This window comes from Epinephelus moara, chromosome 1 (genome assembly GCF_006386435.1).
Source record: "Epinephelus moara isolate mb chromosome 1, YSFRI_EMoa_1.0, whole genome shotgun sequence".
In the NCBI taxonomy this organism is placed as follows: Eukaryota; Metazoa; Chordata; class Actinopteri; order Perciformes; family Serranidae; genus Epinephelus; species Epinephelus moara.
This window is the reverse complement of record NC_065506.1, coordinates 28,519,356-28,544,918: the sequence shown is the minus strand read 5'-3', so window position 1 is coordinate 28,544,918 and position 25,563 is coordinate 28,519,356.

Here is a 25,563-nt window from a genome sequence, read left to right as displayed (position 1 = left end):
TGAACTCTTTTGATTCTACAGTGAAGCTTTTGATTTGGCTTTTGAGTGTCTGCTGGCAGCCTTTCAACACCCTACTTCAGGTTCAGGCATTCACTTATCAAGCTCAGGTGGGGCAGGGCATGGGCGTGAGTATAGATGACAAATGTATGGAGCTGGTAAAATGATTATTTAGGAAGCTGCATCACCTTTTATAGTTAAGACAGTTTTCCAAGGTCCCTTCACTTGTCCTGGTGTTACCCGGCAACCCACAACCCTTTGCTTGATGTACATGTAAGTGCTGTTTCTGCCAAACAGAGGCACTGGGAGCATTTTGGAAGGCTGATAAATATATTACTTATTCACATGAACTCGATTCAGACATAAACAACTTTAAAATGCATCTTTTTGTACAAGAAGATCAGGATGTGCCTTGTCAACAACTCCAAGCTGTCCTTGATGAAAGTTACGCCAAAGTTTCTGTGAGTTTTAATAATCCCAGTTTCGACAAAAGCTTTACTCGGGATAACGTCAGGAGCAGGGCTCTATGTATGTATATATCAGCTTTTTATTGTTGTCAATTCTACCAATTATTCTTAGAGTTCATCAAGTAATCAGTGAAGACTACTAAAGTTGTGTTCAGACCAAATATGAGGGGGATTTTTCATGTGGTGCAGTTACATACAATGCCAATGCAAAGGTGCAAATAAACCCTAATACATGTCCATGCAAGATGTAGGCCTAGTGTTTTGTCTTTTGGAAAATGCTGTGTCGCAAAAGGCTATCACTGTGAGAACCTCCTCACAATGTCACAGAGAATCAGAAATGGAGGACGAACTCTAACATCAGTACTGTACAGATAGAGAGAACAAAAAAGGAGAGGGCTTGGAGAAAAGTAAGAGAAGCCACAGCCATCGGGTCACATTTAGTCTGAACACACCTTTATACTTTATCAAAGATCAAGGATCTTGACGAGTTTTAATTAAAGCTAGGGATGCACGGATATGTCTAACATATTCGGCGGTCGAAGATCAGACCCTTGGCGCAATCCTGTTGTCTTCCTCTGGAACTTCGAAAGATGTCCACACCGTGACATGTCTTACTCTCATGACAGCATGCTGCAGTTGTTGTTCTTCATTGTGTTTATTGGCAACTCAAAAAAACAAGTTTGAAGGTACATGTTCAGCCACCCATTGTGTCTGGTGTGTAGATACTGCCCTTGTTAAGTCAATGGAAGCAGTCTGGCTTCATATTATCGGCGCTATTTATTGGCTATAATTCTAATTATCGGAATAATAATTAAAATGTCCTATTATCGGCCGATAATCTATCGGCCCGATATACATTGTGCATCCCTAATTAAAGCTTATTAACAAATTAGTGTTTTCTTGCATTAAGTACTGTATGGGCATATCCCTGCTGTCATACTGGCACTGGCACTTGCCAATTGCTTCATGCATTTGCATCCTGCTTTTCAAGACTAGTATGCTACTGATAGATAGTCATCCTTGTATTTTGCTATCACTTAGGTATGTGGCTTTGCTAGTTGCTCCGGCAGCCGAGTGGCTAGTGCAGCTTCCCAACCTCTTTCAGACTAAAACACTCCCAAAATTGAGCTATTTCTCTGTTTCATTATTGACCCAATGAGTATAAGTGCACGAAAGAGAGTCAGCTCTTTGAGTGCAAAAGAAAGCTGTGTATGTGTTTGTTGTGTAATAGTTTTGTGGATGCCACAAACGCTTTGACAGAGAGATCTGAATTAGCCGTGTTTATTAATTACAAAATTCCTCATTCCCAGTCTTTATTTAGGCTACGATACCCTAATGACAATGTACCATGCAGACATGTAGTGTTGTTTGGAAGCTCCCCCCACTCACAGAAGCATACTGAAGGGAACATTTGCCCTGTATCTAAAAGTGGGAGTGCCATATGCTATTGATTAGGCATGTGAAAGCAATGAATGAAAACAGTCCCATGTAGTCAGGGGCAACTGGGGTCAAATGCAGGGGTGCTGTTATTCAGGAGGGTCCCTGACTACATTAGCCAGCACCTCACCTAGAGATCCCCCAAATGATCTACTGAGCCTGTCAACCACAGGGTGGGGGTGAGGGGTGCCGGGTAGCAAGTCAGTTAACATGACGAGGAAGCCATACAGATAAATCACAATTCACTCAGGGAGCAGTCACACTCAATGACATATTCACTGGCTGGCTCTACAGCTCATTTGATAACCTTCTTGCCACGTCATTCATTTCTCTGAAGGATGAAAGGGAGGCTGAAAATGTCATCAGCTCACTGAGGCAGGGACGCCAGTGACTCAGAATAAAGAGGGAGGGAGGTGCCTCATAATTAATTAAGTTTTTTAACCCCGCTACAGCCAGAGAGACATCCCACTATTTTCCGGGGGTCTTTCAATTAGACATGCGTTGTAATTAAATGCTGTGTCACACCGCTGTTGGGGCTTGCCAGATTTATGTCCCAGGATAAGTTACTGCCATTTATTATCATGATGGATAGCGCAGCGTAAAAGGAATATTGTTAGGGTCCCTTTAGGAAAGCTGTAGCAATTGCATAATAATAGAAATAGCTCTTCTTCCTGTCACCTCTCCTGTTCGCCAGACGGAAACAGTTATATTTCAAACCAAGGGTGGCAAGTTTCTTGCAAAGAGGATCAGTGAGCTTTATCTTAAACAGTTTGACACAAATTTCTGGAACTTCATGTAAAGATATATCATCAAGTGACTTAGGTTTACAAACTACAGCTTTGCAAAAATGTCTTCACTTACAGATCTATAAATATCGCCAGTATTTATTCCGCTAAAGAATGAATACAACACAACTGAAATTCACAATGGTTGCTCCTTAGATGTAACACTGCATCAAAGACAGCACACTCTTCTTGCTTACTCTCTTTTCTTAAGCGTAAAGAAAGTGAGACACAGAATGAGGGTGGCTGATAGGTACACTGGCCGTACTACAGTATGTGTTTTCACTGTGAAGTCAAAGTGCCAGTGCAACAGAGGCAAGGCAGAGACACTCATCTTTGGACGTGTCTTCAGGACATGGTGTTGTCATCTTGACAGCACAACTTTTGTGTTTCAAGTCTACTTTCAAGTCTAGAATGCCCACCTCACTTCAGAAAAGCCCATGCTCTCCATCAGTGTCTCTCTGTGTAGCCTGAGATCACACACACTGTGTTGTTTTACTTTGTCTAGATCTCACAGATCACAACAACACAACACAGCACAGATTGTACAAGGTGCTCCATCACAGATATTTAAAAGCCTGATAGAACAGAAGTTGTTTGAAGATGTTTTATGCATTTCTTTTTGATTTTATTGGGATTTTTAAATTTAATTTGCTTTATTGGTTTTAGGGAAGCACGATATGGATTTTTTTCAGCCGATAATGACAACCAATAATTACCTCCTTCTCATGGCTGATACTAATAATTCAACCAATTATTTCATATTTTTGTATTTTAAAAATACATTTATAACCTGAAGGTTATGTACATGAGGGTAAGAATAGCTAAGATGTACTGAGGAAATCCAGGTGATGTTATTCCATAGCCCTGACCTAACAAAGCAGAAACAAGGAACAGTTTTGACTCTTCCAATGCTCATTCATTTTTTTCTAATAAAGTATATAAAAAAAAAACTTCACAAACATACACTGATTTCGATCAAGCATGTTTGCTTGCTATGTTTGCCAAAGAATTGAAATTAAATGCTTCAACATAATCTGTGCGGCACAGTGGAGTGGTGGTTAGCACTGTCGCCTCACAGCAAGAGGGTTCCTGGTTCTATCCCGGGTGTGGGAGCCCCTCTGTGCGGAGTCTGTATGTTCTCCCTGTGTCCAGCTTCCTCCCACAGTCCAAAGACATGCAGGTTAATTGATGACTCTAAATTGTCCGTAGGTGTGAATGTGAGCATGAATGGTGGTCTCTATGTGTCAGCCCTGCGATAGTCTGGCGACCTGTTCAGGGTGTACCCCGTCTCTCGCCCAATGTCTGGGGATAGGCTGGGATAGGCTCCAGCCCCCCCGCGACCCCCAAGAGGATAAGCAGTTAGAAAATGGATGGATGGATAATCTGTCAAAACAGACATGTCAATGTGTTATACACAAGTAAATGAAACAAACAAATTGAAACAGTGGTGTGTGAGCTCTGCGCCAGGAAAAGTTGGTGAGAGTCCATCTGCACACACTGTGACAGGGCTATTGGCTGCATCACACATCTAGAATTACCTAATTGTTCTTTTTATCGAAAGAGTCGAGCTTTTGTGGTGCAAGTGTGTCCGGACCTTTTGAAAGGCTTAGTGTTGAATGTGAGCCACTGCTGCTGTGTTAGCTTGTACTAACTGGGCAGAGGTTGAACTGACTATTCACCGGGGGTACAGCGACTCCAGGGACGTCCTTCAGCGCTGCGTCTAACCTGTTTAACGGCAGCAGGAAGTTTGCTAATTTGGTGGGAGCGCAATTGTGTTGTCTTCCTCTGAAACTGTGAGAAACGGCCACACCGGTGACGACATGTTTGGCTCTCTAGTCAGCATGCTGCACTTGTTCTTCTTCTCTGGGTTTATTGGCGGCTCGCAAACCTTTACAATGTACAGTGTATACCGCCACTTACTGTATCAGGGTATGTAGATGCAGCCCTTGTAAGGTTCACAATCTGGCTTCATACTATCAGCGCCATTTATTGGCTATAGTTTCATTATCGGAATAATACATGATAATCAATCAATCAATCAAACTTTATTTATATAGCGCCTTTCATACATCAAAAATGCAACCCCAAAGATAATATAATTTTCCCATTATGGGCCATTAATTTATTGGCCAGATATGTACCATGCATCCCTAATTGTTTTCCCAATATTAAAATAGTGGCAACTGGACAGAACTAGAATATTTTGCATCACACAGATGGTGGCAGAGCGTCAACTACTAGTCTGATGACTGCTAGCTATGGGCGTAAAGGCACAAAAGTCAAGGCTCAGTTCACACTGCCGAAATATTCTTATGAATTAGGGTTCATTCCTTTCTGAAAGGATGTACTTGCATTATTATACTATTAGATTATCATGTCAGTGGAATATAATGGTCTTAAAATGACAATAATATTGTTTTTCACAATTATTTCTGGGGCAATATATCGTCCACCAGAAGTAGTTATCATGACTCACTCATCAAAACATTGCTCTACAATGCAACTGGTAGTCAAAAAATCCACAGGGTGCCTTTAAAGCCATGTCCTATGCTTCAGAGAAGCATATACAAATTGATGTAACAGGAGCCCTGACCCCTATTCCCTTTATGTTTCTACTGTGAAGTTAAAAAGCATGATGCGTGTGTTGTCTGTCATTGCCTTTTTTTGCTGTCCATCTTCCTGGTTGGATTCTCGGTGAAACTGCTGTACACTATAATAGACTTGGCCATTTGGGGCTCCACACAATGAATGTTGTTGTAATTCCTCCTGTCATGGGGCAATGAATGTTCCATGTTTTCTTTTTTTTCTCCCTTTTGCTTGTTTCCTACATGTAGACAGCAATTTACACGGAGACATTAATGTAACTGTCATGTTCTATCCAAGAGCGCTGAAGCAGAACTGCTAAAAGACAGCCAAGCCACAGCACTGATGCTCAGGGCACCAAAGATTGAGCAGCAATACAAAGTTAATGGAATTAAGTAAAGAATTCCCCCCATCCGCCGAAGCAGAGACAAGAAGGGGGGAAAAAAACATTTAAATAAGCCCCGGCTTGGAAATAAATGATAAAAATAAAGAACTCAAAAGGCATTTGTGAATTTAATGTGGTGGAGGGGCGAAAAAGAGAAAGTGAAAAAATGAAGTGTATCACATTAACTTTGATAGCGCTGCAGCATCAGCTTTTTGTGTGATTTCTCTCCTTGGCTTATTGTTGTCTAAATAACAGAACGGGCAACTATTATATCAAACAAATTGCTCGGTTAAGTGCAAGCTTTCCAACAGCATCGCCTCTGCAGTAAGTTGCCATCAGGCTACTCGTACTGTAATGCTGTTATGTTGTATTTCCTGCTGAACTCTGCACTTCATGTGCGGATTATGTTATGTTTGAGAACGAGAGGTGGCAGGGGAGCTCGGCAGACAGTGAAAGGGCTTTGGGAGACACAGTAGAGAAACAAGGTCTTGTACCTCTATATTGCATGTTCAAAATCTGCCTTATTTTCACCAGGGATCCTGCAAGCACAAGCCAAAACCAAATGGAAGGTCAGTGTAGTCTTTTATTCCACAACAGTTTACTTATAGAGCCAACAACCCGACATCAGAAAAAAAACTATGCCATGCAGTTAGGGTTTGGAGCTTTGGGGAGATGCTGCACACACTACTAAAAATCGCAAAAACTTTACATGTTAAAAATTTGTTCGCATCTTGGACCTCTGCACAAAACCCTATATCTTCATTTAGGGTATCCATTTAGTCCGAATTTTAAAGTACTGTAATTTACAAAGGAGAATTCTAATCAACCAGATTGACGACCAGAAGTCGTAAGTTCAAAAGACATGCATGTACACCATGTTTAATATAAATATTCTGTGATAATCCTACTACAAAAACGGTTATTGTTTATTTCCACAGAAGTAAATGTTTCATGGATCTTTTTTGAGTGCATTGTTAAAACATTTAAACAAAAGCTTTCCCTCATGTTAATGGCATCCTTCACCTAATTGTCCGTTTACTCATTTCCACTGTGTTCTGAAGCCAGTTATTACGGAAGGAGATTATAAGAAGGAAATTATCACTTATGGTGAACTCAATTCATTCTTGTGCACATCCATCCATCAACAACACACATACCGTGTTAAGCCTGCAATTCTTTTGTCATTAATAATTCATTAATGCCTTCCTCATTAATTCATAATAGTTTTTGAGGTTTGATCCTAATTGCTTTGATTTGGATCACAGGCTGTGATCAATTAAGTCATTTCTGCGAGCGAACGGTAGCTATTACCTTATGAAGCAGTGCAAAGTGCTTCAGCTAATTTCAAAGGCAAACAATGAAGGGCTGAGTTATACTGGTGTCTGACAATACACTGAATATTAGAGTTGATGTATGTTTATCATTAGAGATGTGGAAGAACACACAGTAAAGAATAATGAAACAAAAATGAAACAATGAAAAACAGATGACCGTCTTAATCATGAGACTTGCATCAATTAACAAACACATTATTATTTATTGGACATTTGTGTTTGTGTTAGTAGGAAGTGTACCACTGGTAGTTGTCAAAGATGGCCATGATTAGGTTAATGTCAGTGGAATTGTGCATTGTACATTCCTGTTTTGAGTTATTTTTGCTACTTGTGTTTAAAGCAGGGCTGTCAGGCGATTAAAAAAAAACTAATTTAAATAATTACATGCTCTGTGATTAATTAGTTTAAATGAATTGCATACATTTTTTTGCTGTGAAGTATTTTGAAAATTAAAATCAAATAAATTTGGCAGATGTGTCGTAGTAAAGCGGCTGGATTTTGGACACAATTGTTCCCCTGTCCTCTATCACTGGAACTGGTCTGCAGTCCATTGCAATCCATTTTACCAAAGAGTTAGTCGGTCACAGATAGACTCACTCAGTTCGCGTCAGGCTAGCATCAGAGGCTGTGCTAGCTTGGACCTCTGGATTCACCGCTAAATGCTTTGTGTTGAGGTGATATTTCAGGCTTGACGTACTCCGATGGTACGAAAATTCCATACTGTAGAAACTGCAGAGAACGGGGCTCCTATCAACAGTTCCATCAGGGCGTTTTTTGTTTTTTTTTAATGTTTTATTCACAGGGCCAAGCAGCGTCTTCTCGTCTGCCTCCATCATGTGACAAAGCCACTCTGGCCTGCAATGACGCACCGGGTCAAAGGGCACCACAGAACATGATTGATCAGCACTATTTTTTTTAACACATTATTTTTTCTGTGATTAATTAATAGAAATGAATGCGTTATTTTGACTGGCCTAGTTTAAAGATATGCACACAGAGCTGGATGCAAATATTTGAATTTTTGCACATACATTTGTTGAGTAGGTATTCTATTTTAAATTTTGGAATTCAGATACTTTTTTTTTTTGACAGGTGTATCCAATTCAGGGCCGATTATGAACATTCATGTGGGTCTATAATCTATCTATGGTAGGAAAATCCATAACAAGCTGTTATGACGTCTCATAAAGTGCTTCATAGATAGGACCCTGCTGACCAAACCCCTGGGGATTCTAAAAATGCATAAAACACAACAAACCTTTCGGAAAACGTTTATTATAAACAAATAACAACATAAGAACCGAGGAGCATCCCGATAGCTCAGCGGGTAGAGCAGTGGCCCAGGTTCGAGTGTTGCCCCGGCCTTTTGCTGCATGTCGTCCTGTCTCTTTTGCCTGCCTTCATTGTCTGTCTCTCTTAGTATCAAAAATAACACAGAAATGACAAAAAATCTCTAAACAACAACTCTGCTGAATAACAGAATCCTTGAAAATGAATGCCTTCAATTAAACCAAAAGACCAAGCCATCAGCCGAGAAAAGAGAAATGTCAGGCAGAGCTCTTCCCAAGTCACGTTAGTCTAACCTCATCTCCTTAACTCAGTGGGAGATAAAAAAGTGACAATAATAATTATCCACTCTTCTTTATACAGTTTCCTTGTGCATGCAGTGAAAATTGTTATAATGACATGTTGTACTTTTCACTGTAAAACACAAAACTCCCTTGTCTAAATGAACAATGACTGTGTGCATCATCTCCTGTCCAACAGGCCAGGTGAGAGTTACATCTGAGGCATCACATTTACCTGCAGCAGTGATAAACAACATGCTGTGGTAGAGCCGAACCAGGGCTGTTTTTTTTAAACAACTCTAATAGAATAAAAAATAATTATTTGTGGATAATAAAGCAAAAACTGAATTATTTGGGGGAAATTATCAACTTCTGCAAAGGCATAAACAAACTGCTACTTTTTCTCTAGTTTTTGCAGCACTAACATTATTGCTGTGTGTAAACAAAACAAAATCCTACTGAATGTAATTTTAATAATGACTTTAGCAAGCGAAACTCAAGGCACCTGCAAAACGCAACTCTACATTTTCCCTTTTTTGGGTTCAACTAGTTATATCTGGTTACTGCAGCTGGCTGTATCTGATGATATACTGTAGGTTGATGATCTGGATTAAACCCACAAGTGAGAATATATTTAGTCTAAATGTTCTTATCCATTAAATAAACATTAAGCAATAGGCTATGGTTTACCTGAGGGGACTCGTACATTGTTTCAGCTTTATAAAAATTCATTATATTGTAAACTGATCGATCTGTTAACATGTCCTACAGGACTTCTCTTTTCATATTCAGAAATATACACAACTCTCAAACCTTATAACATCAACACTATAGGCACACACACTTAAATGATTACATAAATGAGAAATGTCACAAGCATTTTATTTTCTTTAGAGTGTATTACCTTTTTTTGTGTAGATTGCTGCACAGTCATGCGTTATTTTATGCACCATTTTAATTGTTGTCTCTGATTGTGTGGTATAATACAACAGTGTGCTGCTTTGTCACGAGCTGTCACTAGAGTTGTAAAAAAAAGTCTGTTGGAGATCAAATGTTAGTAATTTTACGATTTTTGTCATGACTTCTGAGAAACAACACATCTATATTTTGTTATCACCTCCTAATTACTAAATTAACTTTCAGTATACAACACCAAGTCATCCATTTTATTTTTTATTCATTCATTTTTTGTATTAGTGTCACTGTCTCTCATTCTCCTGTGCTCAAATTAACATGCAGTCAAACCTGCTCCACCGCTGTACAGGGCGTGCTTTAATTTACCAGGAAAAAAAAGCAAAGAAGCTTCTATCTTCATCCTATTTAGACTGAGCTTCTTTGAACACATCACTTAAATGTAATTTAGTGTTTTATTTGAGATTTATTCAAAATCAACCACGATAAACAAAGAATACTTTCTCCATGAAATCCAATAAAACTGAGTGCATGTCACAGAGCTCCTGACAGCCTTGACTTCAAAAGCATATGGTTGGAGATGAATGCAGGAGTAAGGGGGTGGAGGGCATGATTAGCAGCCCACTTGGCTTCTCTCCCGGTCGTATGTGCTGTATATACATAGCATCAGTCACCTTCTCATCACCTAATTAACTCCTTCACCTTTACACAACAAAGTCCCATCTACTTCAAACTGCTCTGTCTGACTGACACAAATGCTTTATGAGTATTTTGGAATGAAAGGTGATTTTGGAGATGCAACACACATTGCTAATAGCCATCAAATGCCTCAACGGCTATTTCTTTTTTAAGATGATTAAAGCTGTTGGTGGGTTTAGGAGGCTTACCTGACCCAAATGCTGGCAATTTTCTAAAAAAGTGCCGAGAGTAGTGTTGTGAATTGTGTACACGTGTATACACACACACGCACAAACAGACACACAGACACACACACACACACACACACACACACACACACACACACACACACACACACACACACACAGGCTAAGCTTTGTCTTCGCACTTGCATTCAGTCTCCGCCAGCAGCAGGTAAAACTTCTGCAAATTATAGCCCGAGGGCAGCCTTTGCTGCTCAGTGTTCGATGCTGTTTGATACTGTCTGCCTGGAGTTTGTGAAATTCCAAGTTTCTCTTATTGAGGTTTTTTTTTTTCTTTTTTCATTATTCCATTCGCACTACCAGCTTTCCTTAAGCATTTACATAAGACAATGATTCTTCCTGACAATTTACATGGGGTAGAAATTAACATTTGCTCAGCATTTTCCTTATTTTCCAAGCTGTATTTTCAATGGCACGTGTTTCAATTTCAGTTTAGAAACATTTAAACTTGGAACAATAATATATGTGGCTTTAACTCAATACTACAATTACTGATTTGGGATCTGTTATGAAGGTACAGGTTGGGGATGTCAATGGTTAACTGTTAATCAGAATATCTGACCGGATACTCATGTCAGTTTATCAGTTGATTTTGCTACTCTCAGTTTATTGCACTGCGCACCGCACGGATATAATGGGAGACGGACAAGACGGGTGTTGTGTTAACAGGCTGAAACATAATCTCTTCTGCCCACCCTCCAGTCTCCACTGGTTAGCTAGCCTTGGCTGCTCTGCACTGCGCACCAGCTGAGTCAGGTGGGAGCTAGCTCGCGGCGCCAGTCATTTGACAATTACTGCTAGTTATTCTGACCCAACCCAACAAAGTTGCTGTGGAAACATTGTACCCACCCTCCGGTCTACCCAAAGGTTGCCCCGTTGAATAGGCCCATTTAATTTTGGGCCACAAACTTCCTTTAGCATTGTTAGCACTGTTAGCAGTCTCAACACAGCAAGTGATGCTAACATAGTAAACAATGCTATAAGAGGTTTTGCAGCTCAAAATGAAGCTGCTTAAGCAGAATTTAAACTTGTCATCAGCTCTGCGCAGAGCCTACACCGTAGCCTACGCATGTGGCCTATGCTGCTGTAAGCATTTATATAAGTGGTGTGTCTGTGTCACTCTGCAGTTATACCTCCAGAACACTAGTGAGCAGCAGGGTTTCTGTGAAGTGCTGTAAATTTTAGTTGATTCAAAACACACCAAAACACACATTAAACATGGCTTTGTGACGCTGCGACATGTAGTTACATTTCTGGGGAGCTGCACATCAGGCTACGGTGTAGGGTATGGCGTAGGCTCTACGATGGGCCTACAGCGTGGATTTGACACCTATAAATCCCTCTTGACTCACTGGGATCACCATGGAGAAAACCAGAGCATGGTGACCACCACAGCAATGTTGTTCTGCCAATGGTATCACAGCAGTAATCATGAATGAGTGATGCTATTAGCTAGCTTCCACGCAACCTGGCTAGTGCGCTATGCAGAGCAGCTAAGGCTGACATCAGCTAATCAGTGGAGACCAGATGTTGGCCAGCGGGCACTATGTTTCATCATGTTGACGTGGGTAGCCAGCTGTCTGTCAACAAAGCCAACAGAAAATAAGATAAAAAGCAAGACATTAAAATTTCACCACCTCTAAATGGATAGCACTTAGAAATGTGCACTAAAGCACATACTGAGTCAATGGAGCGCCTGTCCAAATGAAAAGGCCTCTTGTATTTCACGTCATTTCTTTTTCTTCTTCTTAAAAACTACCTGATTATTTACCGGTTAATGGGTGGCGCGCTATCAACTGCCATATTAACCAACAGTGACATCCCTATGGGCAAATATAAAACAATACAGCATGGTATCTTCTGTCCAGCCGTGTCAACATAAATGCTTATATGGCCTCCCTGTGGAAGCAGTCTAGGCACATCCAACTGGGCAGAGACCTCAGGGTAGACCCAGAACACACTGGAGGGATTATACATCCCATCTGGCCTCAGGATCACCCAGGAGGATTGGGAGGATGTGGCTGGGCGTCTGGGCTATCTTGCTTAGCCTGCCACCATGCCGCAGACAAGTGAGCGACATAGACAGATGGATAGAATGCAGTGCAGCACTACTGCCACAGTGTCAAGTCAATTTCATATCTACATCCTAAAATCACATATTTTTACAGTGTGACGTGATGAGCATTGAATTAGGCAGGGTCACACGTGTTTATTCATGCAGCCCATATAATTAAGAGGGAGAAACTGATCAGTGTTGTTGGTAATAAGTAACTGACTTTCCTATGAGTTAGGAATTACTAATAAAACTACTTGGGCTTGGGCCCCTAAGGTCAGTGGTGGCCCTGGGCTACATATGTGATATCATGCTAACTCAGCGCTACAAAGATGCAAATGAGACTTGAAGCTAAAGCCTACAGGTCCCAGGAAAAAGTCAGCATCCTCACTGATCTATGAGTGATATAAAAGACAGGGAAATTAAGCAGCAGCATTAATCTTACAGTGCAGCGTTAATGGTTCAAAGGAGGTGAATCTGTACAATAGGATACAGAGTGAACATCTTTCATCTAATGCAAACAGCTAACTAGTTAAAAAAAGGCTTGCTATATGTACAATAAAAATGCAGTGCAGTTTCTATAAAGATTTGTATACACTGTGCATACATTACTTCTATGTGAACATGTCTGTGTGTTTTTTGTGTGCTGTTTGGGTAGAGGGTGGGGGGTCTGTGGGTTATGCTGGTGATCTTGAGCTGATTTCTTTCTCTAAGTGTGCAGGATCTGCTTGGCATGCTCTGCGTCTCCTTTCTCCCTGCTATAGGCTCTGCTGGCTATAGCTTGTGGCGCTCCCGGTGGAGTTAGCTCTTTCCACTAACAAAATGCAAAATACAAAATTAATAAAAACACCCTTTGAAACTGACAAATATGCCTCGGGCAAACTATCGGCCCGCCAGCTGCTTAAAATTTAATCAGTATTTTTTATTTATTTATTTATTTTCCACGGCCATGCTCATCTTTTTAATAACATGTTGCTGAGACTGTCTGTATACAAAGTTTTCCTCTGTCAAGAATTACATAGGGCCTGTCAGTTCATGGTCTCTCTCCCTCAGGGGGTTGCCAGAAAATAAACCAAGCAGATTTATTTTATCTTTTAACCTTAGTCCTTGTCCTGCTCTAAACGGGTTTTCTCCTCGGTCCTTGTGGCTCTCGCAGTGACCCCCCTTCTCCTGGATGGGGCCATATGAGGACGTAGAGATCGACTTATGTTCACGTTACTCAGATATTCTGGAATTCCCTTGCATTGTATTTTAGTGGTGAATGCAGATGAACAGGGGTGACTAAAATGGTAGAATTGTTGATGTTGCAAAGCAACACTGAATTCCCTGATAGCTCCCCCATACTGATATAATATTCATGCACTCATTTATAATTTAATTATATTAACACTGGGTTTCAGTGTGAGTGATGACAGACCGTCAAACCCTCATCTAAGTGTCAATCACGCTCTCCAGAATCCTAATCTTGGCAGTAATAGAACAAAGAGATAACAGACAGAGAGCAGAACATTTTTACATGCTAGTAGCCAGTTGAATTTTATTGTCTCCTGTGGTATTTCTAATGAGGCAAGTCCTGAACTTGCTGCTTTTGTTGGAGGCATTTTGGTACCAGAGCTAACCAGAGATGAGGGTGACTTTTTTATATTTTATTTAAAGATTTTATGTGTGATTGCAACATTGTTTGTAGAAAAAATAAGTAGGGCTGCCCCCTAATAGTCAACCAAACGTTAGCCGATCAGAAAGGTCATTAGTTGGCGAGATTTCATTGGTTGTTTAGTCACAGAAAAAAACAAAAAAACAAATGTGAAACTGTAGGAGTCACGTTAATTTCAAGGGCTGGTACCTGTAGTTATAGTCTCTATATACAGACTCTACATTCAGTGAATGTAGAGTCTGTAGGCAAACCCCGGAGATCTTGCCTCCGGAAGAAGAGCGGAAGAGCCCTGGTTTCCGGTTGTAGGCTGTTTGTAGTCCGCGTAATATTGATCAATCACGTTTGAGCCGGCCGCAGTTGGTGCCAGGTTAAACGGTCTGTGCGGTGAACTAACGAGGCGGAACATAATTTGCATCACTGCAAACTCTGAATCCATTGCAATGGTTCAGCCTATTTACTTAAACGGAAGTCGGAAACGGAAATTTGCCTCCTCAAACCGGAATTCCCAAAAATCGGGGGTCTGCCCCCATAGGCTGTATCGCCGTCTGCCGGAAGTCAGACACCAAATACAGCTGATGGGTTCTGAGAATGCTGTAGTTATTACACAAATCCGAAGTGTGGGATCATTTTGAGAAGGTGAAGGACGAAGCCAAGGTAGTCTGGGGCCGTTTATTGGCCGTTTTGGTAAGGAACCGGAACCAGGGCGAGAGAGACAGGATCCGGAATTCGATGGATGCGCCTTTCCGTCAAAATAAAAGCACCAAGCTAATAAAAATGCAGTGAAACTTTTTAATTTAAAGAATATAATTTACAAGAAAAGCCCCAAGCCATTAAGTTAACCTTTTTCTTTTATTGTAAATCGATGGTGCGCCAGAATTTAAAGTTTTACTTTGGTGAACACTTTTACTTTGGTGAATTTGGTGAATTCCGGATCAGACAAAATTCAGAGTGAATGGAAACCAGGCTCTTCGCCATACGTGAAGAGCCTGGTGACGCGAGGCTAAACCCAAGGTGATATGTAAACTTATCTTCATTGGTCAACTACAAACACGACGTATCATCTGAAACATGTCAGTAGCTACATGCCCATTAGCCACTTAGCACAATCATTACTGTTTTGCCGACAGCGTCATTAACAGGCGGCTCGCTCAGTGTGTGACGTGCACTTGTAGATAAAATATAGGCCTATATTAATGAAGGTTCATTAGTACGGTTTTGTATTTCTCTGTAATGTAGCACAGTGTTAACAATGTTACTGATACTATTCTTTCTCACACCTTCAACTCAAACCATTGTGTTGCCCCGCCCAAAATATGTAATTTAATAATTTAATTAATATCGTAAACACATGGGCGACTTGTCAACTAATGGCCCTAAATGATGACTATTGGTCGACTAGGAAACTTTTTAATCGGGGTCAGCCCTAAAAATAATACATATGTAGCCTACCCGTAAAATGTGGTGCAATCTATGTGTCGATTTTGTCCTATTTATGCTCACTTTGTCATGGTGCTGATGGGGGTCTGCATTTCTGTCTGCCATGCTGCCTTTTTGCTGCTACCACTGGACATCTCCAAAATCTGACATTTTTAAAGTCTACACAAAGGGGCAGTGTTTGTGGAGGAACAGAGGATGCCAATCTTCATTTCTATTACTTTCATTACTATCAAATTGTACATTCATTACTTATTTTGACACGCTGTACTTGAAGAGTGCTTTTTCTCATGTGAGAACTAATTTCTTTCAGCTCATTGAATGCCTGTCAGGTTTAAACAGTTTTTGAAGGTCTTTATAGGGAAACTCACTTATCACTCTTATTTAATTTTGTGCACCTACTTATTTTTGATAAACAAACCTAGTGAGTAACACAAACTGTAATGCATTACTGTTACCGTCACATTACAGTTACTAATCAAACAATTATGTCATTATTTTCATTACATAAGTTCTTAAATTTTCTGCATAATAGGCAGATATTAAAAACTCATCAAATGAGCCATTTGGAAGCTCTGCAGTCAGGGCAGTTTTGTGCTGACCTCGAGGAGGAAAGGGCTGGGTGACAAACAATTTGAGACTCCTCATGAGGTAAAACCACTGTTTTAGTCATAAACACGTCAAATAAGCTGGACTAGTCTACCATAAAGCCATGGTTTGGTGAGCGAGCAACATGAGTGAGTTATTTTGGCCTGTTGAGATTTGTGCTGATATGTGGGCATATGTAAGGCCTAGCGTTTTATTGTTTTAAGGCAATTATGTGTCAATGTATCTCAGCTGTAACACAAAAATACCATGATGTGTAGTGTAACAAATTACTTTCTACATGAAGTACATAAGTCAAGAAATGCATTACTTCTTTAAAAGTAACTAGTAATGTGTAATATATTACTAAAATTTATGTAACAACCCCAACACTGCGCGTGGTGACAACATGGTGCTCTGTGTAGGCCGTATCCAGATTCTGCAACTGTTCTTTCAGTGGTTTCACTTCACAATATGTGTCGTAGTCACTGCACTGCCAGGCTTCATGATTTTACTTTGCATTTTAAACTAGAAAAAAAAATACATTTAAAAAGATTACATTCTTAACACATGAACACAGTCTGACAAACTCTTGGGTACTGTATGTTTTATCGACTATCCTATGACTTATACAGCTTAAGCTGCTGTTTTGCTTTTAAAGAAAAAATCAGTTTTCATACAAATGATTTATTTTCCACCCAAAGGTTTTTATTGCTGTTAGATTCACAAATAATATCTCTTTTCAAATCTATCATGAAAAAGTTTTTTTCTCAGTGTGCTTCCTTGAATTATACCCTGAAGGACTCACATAAGTGAGTCTGAATGTGAGATAAATTCCCCTTGGCAGGTTTTTCTCCTCTGTGTAAAAAGCTTCCAGTTTTGTGCTGCTTCCTCCTTTTCTTACTTTCTTAGTTATTAATTGAGATCATGAGAGTCAACGCTTTCAGCAGAGGACTAGCTCAAGACAAGAAATGCTTGAACTTCTTTGGCATAAATATTAACAAGCAATATATTATGCATATTATTCTTTAAATACCATATAAAATGTGTTTTTGTGACTAAATCTTAATTTTGCATATGCTTTTAAGTAATATGCATTAAATAATAATTACCATTAAATTGATGGCAGAGGCAGCTTTGGTACTGTCAATCAAATTTGTGCAAACCCCCTCTGACACTTTCTGTCTCTCATCACTTCCAGCTGCCAAGCCATTATTGTTCACGCCAGCGTCTCAGAGTGCAGCAGCATCAGCACATACTGTACTCCAGCACTTTCCCATCTGTACACTTACTACAGGTCATAAAGGTCATTAAATGTACTGTAGATATCTTTACCCAAGAGGAAGGAATTAATCTGAAGGCACTGCAATATTCACCACCTTGTTGCCGTGTGGAAAGGGTAGAAGGTGACAGAAAAAAATGTTCCTTCCTATGGCGGTCTGTGGTGACTTGCCTAGTTTCGACAGAGCTGCAAACAGCAACTCTGAAACACAGCAGTCAAATATGATCAGGTTATTAAGTGATCACCTGTACACATTATAATTAGTGACAGGTTGAAGACATCATGCCTTAACTGAGGTGCTTGTTGGATCATTGAACAGTGTCTGAGAACACTTCCCTCCGCACCTTTCCAATATTGGATTTGAGGACTGTTAGTCTGCCATTTTTTGTAATTTTCCCAATAACACCCGCTTCACGCAAAGACTGGCCAGCTGTACAAAGGTGAGAAAATACGCAGGATTTTAACTTCTCTCTCAAGCCTTTTTTTTCTTTCGTCACGCAGTTACCTCTATGGCTGCCCCCTGAGGGTCAAAGATTTGAATCATCTGTTGGAGACCCCTCAGTCGACTCAGAATCTTCAAGTCAAGCAGTCACTTTTGTTTGTTTGCTCATACAGTAAGCAGTGTACTAGGGTAAACTTCTTTTACCCGACGTGTTAGGAAGAAACACCAGCAGCAAAAACAGCAGTAGACTTTGCCTGTGGATCAGCACGCTGCTTTTAAACGTCATCACCCAAGACAAGCCATCACCAGTGACAGACACACCTTCAAATGGGTAGCCCTGATGTAATGGAAATGCAAATCCCAGCCACATTAGGTTGATGGCCCAAACCAAACCAAGCCAAGCTAGCCTATGACAGTCGAAAAGGAGTAAGAGTGAGCGCTTGTTGTTTTCACGCTGCTCTCCAGTACAGGCAGCTGCAGACACAGACCCAGGGTGAGTCTGAGCGAGAGTCAGAGGCAGCTGCCTGGAGGAATTAAGGCTTTACCCGGTCAGGCTCTGAGATAATACTGTCTTCTGTATTGCGCTTAGAGGCGGAGAATTTACAGCTCACAGCAACCACATTTTGTGTGATATCTAGTGTCAGCAAAAAAAATGTTGCACATTAGTGTAGTTAGCATGCATTAGCTCAGAGGGCTAACTTGGCATGCTTACTATATTACGTGAACGCCGCAGTCGCAATGCACATCCTGCTGAACCCCATTCAAACCCTCTTTCTCCATATGGAATATAGGAACCGATAGTCAAATATTCGTATTGAAAAGCAAAATCTGTTTTGACTGACATAATTCTGAGTCAGGTATGGCCCTAACTACCTCTTACTTTTTGTGTGTGTAATCAAGTGCAATGCCATGGATGCCTTCAAGGAGAAAACTGTCCAACAGTGTCAGGTGTGGCTGCTCAGAACAAGAACTTTTGCTGCACAACGTGGACAGAAAACATGTGTGAACTAGCTCATCTTTAGCACACAGCTGCCTTTATATATTCTGGCAGTTTCAGAAAATATTTTCAGAAAATAGCATCACAAAGACAGGCCTAGAGAAAAATACAGATTGCCATCGGGCATTGCTTCATTTTGGTTACGTTCCCCTGGTTAAACCTCCGATACCCAGCAGAAGCTCCACATGTCTCAATGGAAGGGGGACGAGCAACGCCCCTCCCCACTCCATTCTCCTTTACTGTAACAGAGGCAGCAGGGAAGTATTTCAAGGGACAGCGCCTTTGATGTGAGCAATTTATAAGGCTAATTATACAAACAGGATAATAACAATGGAGACTACAAGCTGCCTGTGTGTTTACCCTCCCTGTGTTTACATCACAGACAGGTCCTTGAGCCATACGAGAACACACACACACAAGTGCACATACACACACACTCAGACATTTGTACAAGCAGCTGGGGTAATTCTCAGTTGTTCATAGTGCGGATCATAATAACAACAAACAATGAAAAATGCCTGACATCAAAGAAGGAAATGATTATGTATTTAAAAATTCTTTAAAGTTTTAAGAAAGAGGCAAAAGATTGTTGATGCGCTGACTTCCTCCTGGAGTTAATTGATAGCACTACTGGTTGAGTGTGCTGCATAGCTGCAGGACAATACTTGTATTATCATGTGAGCCCTAGCCCTTGGGTATCAGATCTTGTTGTCTGCATATTTATTGTATATTTGTGTATTCATGCCCCTGCCTGTATCTTATCACCTAAATTGGCTCATGTGTCATTATTTCCTGTGTGGGTGGTTGATTGTGCTGTGGCAGTTCCTGGAACAGATCTCCTGAAAAGTCTCTTGCTCTCACAGAGCATTCAATTTACAGAGCCCGAGATAACAAGCTTCTTTTCTCTGACATTTGTTCAAAATCGTGTAAAGTCACAGAATACAAAACCTCAGATGTTCTTCAAAAAAGTCTGGACAACGGTTGTAAATTTTTCATTTGAAACATGGATTCTTTTTACCTGTTCGACTGAGAAAGAATGGGCACGGCTGCAACGCATACCTTTCATCATGCAGCCTAGCTATTAGGCGTGCCTTATCGCCCCATGCATTAGAAGCACATTAAATTTGGAATCACAGCACTCTTCAGGTTAAAATAATGAGCATTTAATTATTGACAGGGGATGAATATTTAACAAAGACACTGGTGGTTCACTTGGTTGGCCTCATATGGAGTAGTATTAAGGAGGACATGTGGTCCCCATGACCCAGAAACCCACCCCCATTCTCAATGAATTCCTACCACTACTATTAGAGTTCCTGGCATGGCAGGGTACAAGTGCAGGTCCATCCAAGCAGAAGTACCGCTGGAAGAATGCTCTTGGTGTGCAATGTAATCTGAAAGAGCATTATTCAAAACGTGATGACAAAAATTTGCATTCGCAAAGAATACCTCTTGACCAGCTCGTATATATTTTTAATTATACACAACATCACGCAAATCAGGAACATGTCAGAATACGATTGAGGCAGCCCACCAGGAACGCTCCACATGGAAAGTACTACATCAGTTTAAATAAGACCGTACACGATTAAACTTTTACAATATTTTGGGGAAATTTAAGGTAAATTTAAGGTCTCCATCCTGCTATACCATCACACTGGTGCTGCAGCTGGTGCTGCTCTTCACTACCAGTGCAGCCTCCATTTCCATCAGTTTAAAGAAATCCAACTTTCGTCAAAAGTAAATCAGTTTTAGTGGATTTCAGTCCTGGTTGATTTGGCAATACCCCTAATTATTGGTGGTAACAACAAATGTGGTTTATACTACATGTCACAGGATTCTGGGGGCAAAACCCCCCCACAAATTATTGTCATTTTAATAAGACGTCAGGCAATAACTGGCCTTTTTCCATCATTCTGTGAGCAACTCTGATCTGATTTTATGCTGCACATGGCAAAAGAGTCTACAGACAGAAGGACACAGTGAAAGTGAAAGATGGTTACCTCACTAAATTGAAGGATGTGCAGCTTGTTGCTCTTCATCTAAAGCCATTTCCCACTGGACCACAAAACCCACCAACATCGACTAGCATCTGGCTTTTGTATTTTATACAGAAGGTTACAATCTGTATTCCCTCCCAGGACAAAAGACTCTGCAGTAGTCACAGGTATTTATCGGCTCCAGCTCTGATCAGCACAGGTGGAAAAATGACACCTGGGTGGGAATGCTAACTAGCCTTTTTGCCGGCTCAATGTGATGACAGGCAGCCACAAAACATCGTCCCACATATCGTCTCAACTTTAGTAGCATATATTAAAAAGAAGTAACCACCGTAACATTTGTTTTTTTACTGGTCTCCATGCTGCTTTCTACTGTTTACTAACCTGTTTTCTGGCATTTCTAATGTAACACACCAGAAAAAAAACACAGAAAGGCTCAGACTCATCTCCTGCACCCTATACACAGTTCTGGGCTACTGGCAATCACAAAGGAGTCTACTGCCTATTTTTGAAAGTTTTTCCTGCATTTGAAAAACGCATATGCAGCAAGGGGCCACAGGCCGGCGTCGAACCCGGGCCGCTGCGGCAACAGCCTTGTACATGTGGCGCCTGCTCTATCCACTAAGCCACCGATGCCCCAAGTTTACTTTTAATGTTTAGCTTTTAATGTGATGCTGGGAAATATTCGGTTTGCATTAGCAGTAACTTAATACAGCATTTTTTCTGTGAATGTCACCCTCAGCAGCCAGATAATAATACTGCAGATATATAAATATTGCATTACTTTCATCAGTGGGCCACAGACTCAATCACCATTGTGTTACCTCGTTGGCGATAGTGACTTCACAGACATTTAAATTAAAATCCTTCTGATTATTACTTTAAACAAAATAATTTGCCCTTGTTTTAGTGATTTAAGAGTACATCCATCTGCTTGTTTCATACTCAAAACGCTACCCAATGATAACAGATCCAGACATATGCACAGAAATTAGAAAACTGAATATTCCACTACATGGATGTATGAAGGAATATAGGAGCTACTGCCAAGTCTATTATGGTCCTAAGTATTCACCACACATTTGAGTTTATGTATAACTTTCACTGACATAACGCTCAATATCAGAGGATGTTACTTCCTTTTTAAACTGAAGGAAACATGCTGCTGACCTGCAAGAGTATCCCTTACATCACAACTATTTCCATCTAAATCAATGTGGTTTGAAGTTTGATGTTGGTCTGTTTTCTTTGGCTACCCCAACATCTAATGGATGAGTCGAGTGAACTTGGCCTTTTAACTGAAATCCTGTCTGTCAGAGGGAACTGTGGCAGGCCGCCTCTCGCTGGACATTGTGGGATCAGATCCTCTGTACAATCAAAAAGAAGACAGACCAACAGACAGACAGATAGAGAGGAGTGGCGGGAAATGGAAATAACAAGATCTACATCCACCCTCCGGGGAATGAACCATTTAACTGTGTCAGTCACCCTTCCTTTTCTCAGCCCACATCCCATCTACTTATCCTCCACTCTCTCTGCAGATGAGTGGCCCTTCAGATCTTATCTGTTGTGAAATACAAAGTGAAATATAAGTCTCTCGGAAAACAGGATGATAACATAAGAAAAGCCTGACAATTTCTATTCTCATTTTACAGTTTGCATCTTTGTCTTCCCTTCACACTTCATTTCATTTAGAGACAATGCAGAGTTACATCTATTTTAGTGTCAGCATACTTTGATTTATTTACTTCACTTGTATATCTTTTATTTCCTCATCTATTCAGGTGTTTTTACAGCAGATAATATAAATACTTAAATACATATCTACCTATTAAACTGTAGACTTTTCAGACTGTTGATTCTATTATTGTAAACGACATCTGTTGTCTCTGCTCTATTGTATCGTGCTGTATGTCATCCTACATTGCCAGACATTCTTACACATGTGCAGCACATACTGCACACATCAAGTGCCCTAGTGACACTTAAACAGCACTTAAGTTATTAGACTCTATGGCTGTTCAGCTGCTAATAACCAGGTGATGAGTGGTGACTTTGGGCTTTTCTCCGTTCCTCCAGTCCAACATAGCTTTGCTTACTGTGTGAAAATCAAATGGTATTTAAAATGCCATTGCTTTTACAACAAGGCTGTGTGTGTAAATCAGAGCCAGGGACATCCCTCTTCTCTGTGCATGTCCTCACAGATCCAGCTGGGCTCTTTGTAGTGGCACTGTATATCTTCCACTCCAGATTCTGCACTGCAGCTGACCTACCCATACTGACATCTTAATTAAATCTTTAGGATCCCGTTAAAGGCTTTTATTGGAGCAGAGACATATGGGCTTGCTCTGCAGTCAGGAAGGTCATATATGTCCTGTTGTTGTAAGCAGCTGAAAGCCAAACTGGATCCATTTTTAGCGAGCTTTGCTTAATGTGTTTTTGCAGTAAACATTCAGCTTCAGTCGCTGAATTCTCAACTCTGAGCTTTTCTCCACCCCTCCTTTATGGTTATGCTGTCTCTATGATGGTATAATGGTTAATTCATCCCAAAGCTCACAAGCAAGCCCCCTGCAATGCTTCTGACAGCTGAGAAATGTCATTACAGGCCATAATGAAGAATGAAATCAGTTATACCATCGCCACACGCCCAAAATTTAATTAGCACCTCTGAAGGTCAGCTCAAATGGTTTCCTCGTGATGTTTTCATGTGTGCACAATGTTTGGTTGTAAATTTATTTCCACTTTGATTTTGCATGGGGAATATAGCACAACAAAAGACAAGTTGCCCCTGTGAAGAAACATATGGAAAAAAGGAATGTAATTAGGAGCTGTGTAACATATGAAAGCCCATCAACAAGCAGTGACTTGACAAAGGCGACTGATAAGACATTGAGATTGAAATGAGGTGTGGAGAAAAGCCTTTTTATCAATAAATGCCATACCTTCACACAATGTACAATTAGAGCTCATACTCTGGAGTGAGACACAGCCTAAGTGTTGCATCAATTTGCAGATCATTTAGTCTTTTCACATGCATTCGGCCTCTGATAAAACAGCAGGAATCAAAGCTGGATAAAGATGAAAATAGAGCATGACAGGAAAAAAAGTCATGCAAATGACTTTTGTTATTGCACTGTGATTTTTATTTGAATTGTAAGTGATCATTCTGCCTTTTAGTTACAGCTGTCAGCCCTCATTAATGTGCATTATAAATTGCATCAAAGTGCATAAGGCTGTGTGTGATTAATTTATACAGCTCTTTACGTAGGAGGAAACTGTGCAGGTGGTGAGGAGCCTAATGACTTGGTTTGGGTGGCACAGCTACACCGAGTCCTCGCTCTCAATGCAATATGTTGTGTGTCAGCTCTGGCATGTGTCTGTCACTGCTTCATAGGACCTAAGGGTGAAGATTACACGCTCATACCCATCAACTAACACAGTGTCCAAAACAACTCACAAATCCCCTCTTTTCCATAATGACAATCAGTTATGCCCTGATTAGATTCAATAAGTGATTTTAACCTCATGTCATTTCCAATCAACATACTGTATGTATCACAATAATGAGGATGTATTATGCTGGAAAATGGTCTTTTATTATGTCATAATTACACATTTACATTGGCGCTTTTCACAGCTTTTCAATTAAAAATACAACGTCAAAACTGTGATTATCAGTATTTAAATAATGACTTCTGAACAAGGTAAAAAAAAAGTCAGTAAATGCTATTTATTCTGACACAGCAGGTTTGTTATGGGCACAGGTTGAGAGTACTGAAGTACATTTCAATTTATCTTACAGTATAATAGTGAGCCAATTCCTGTATGTATCAGGATTTAGGGTTGAGCAATGTCTACATCCCTACATCAAATTTGACTTGACACAGATATTGTGATGTACAATAACTCCAAGAAAGAAAATCATTTAATAAATAGGCCATTTTACAAACCTTGACAGTTTTTAAAATTTTCTGATTTTGAATTTCAATGGATTTGTATCATTTGAGAAAAGCACAGGTGTTACTATCAACATCAACAATGGCTTTGTTCTATTCAACAGCATACAAAATACCAGGACAATGAAGTCAAAGTTTCAAGTTTTTCATTATTTACAATTCTTAACGCAATACTTCTGTGAACTGCTGATCAGCGGAATAGCATAAAAACCAACAGCAGGAATGTGTGTTGTGTCAAAATTAAGACCTACTCAGGCTGCCCCGACTCTGAATTTACCTAGTCGACCAATAGTCATCATTGAGGGCCATTAGTCGACTGGTTGCCCACATGTTTACGATATTTATTTATTATATGATAAATTTTGGGCAGGGCAACACAATGGTTTGAGTTCAAGGCGTGATAAAGAATAGTATCAGTATCATTGTTAACACTGTGCTACATTACATAGAAATACAAAACCGTACTAATGAACCTTCATTAATATAGGCCTGTATTTTATCTACAAGTGCACGTCACACACTGAGCGAGCCGCCTGTTAATGACGCTGTCGGCAAAGCAGTAATGATTGTGCTAAGTGGCTAATGGGCATGTAGCTACTTCCATGTTTCAGATGATACGTCATGTTTATAGTCAACCAATGAAGATGAGTTTACATATCACCTTGGGTTCGTCCTTCACCTTCTCAAAATGATCCCACACTTTGGATTTCCTGCCTGACATGTTATTAACTAGCCTGTGGAATAACCGCAG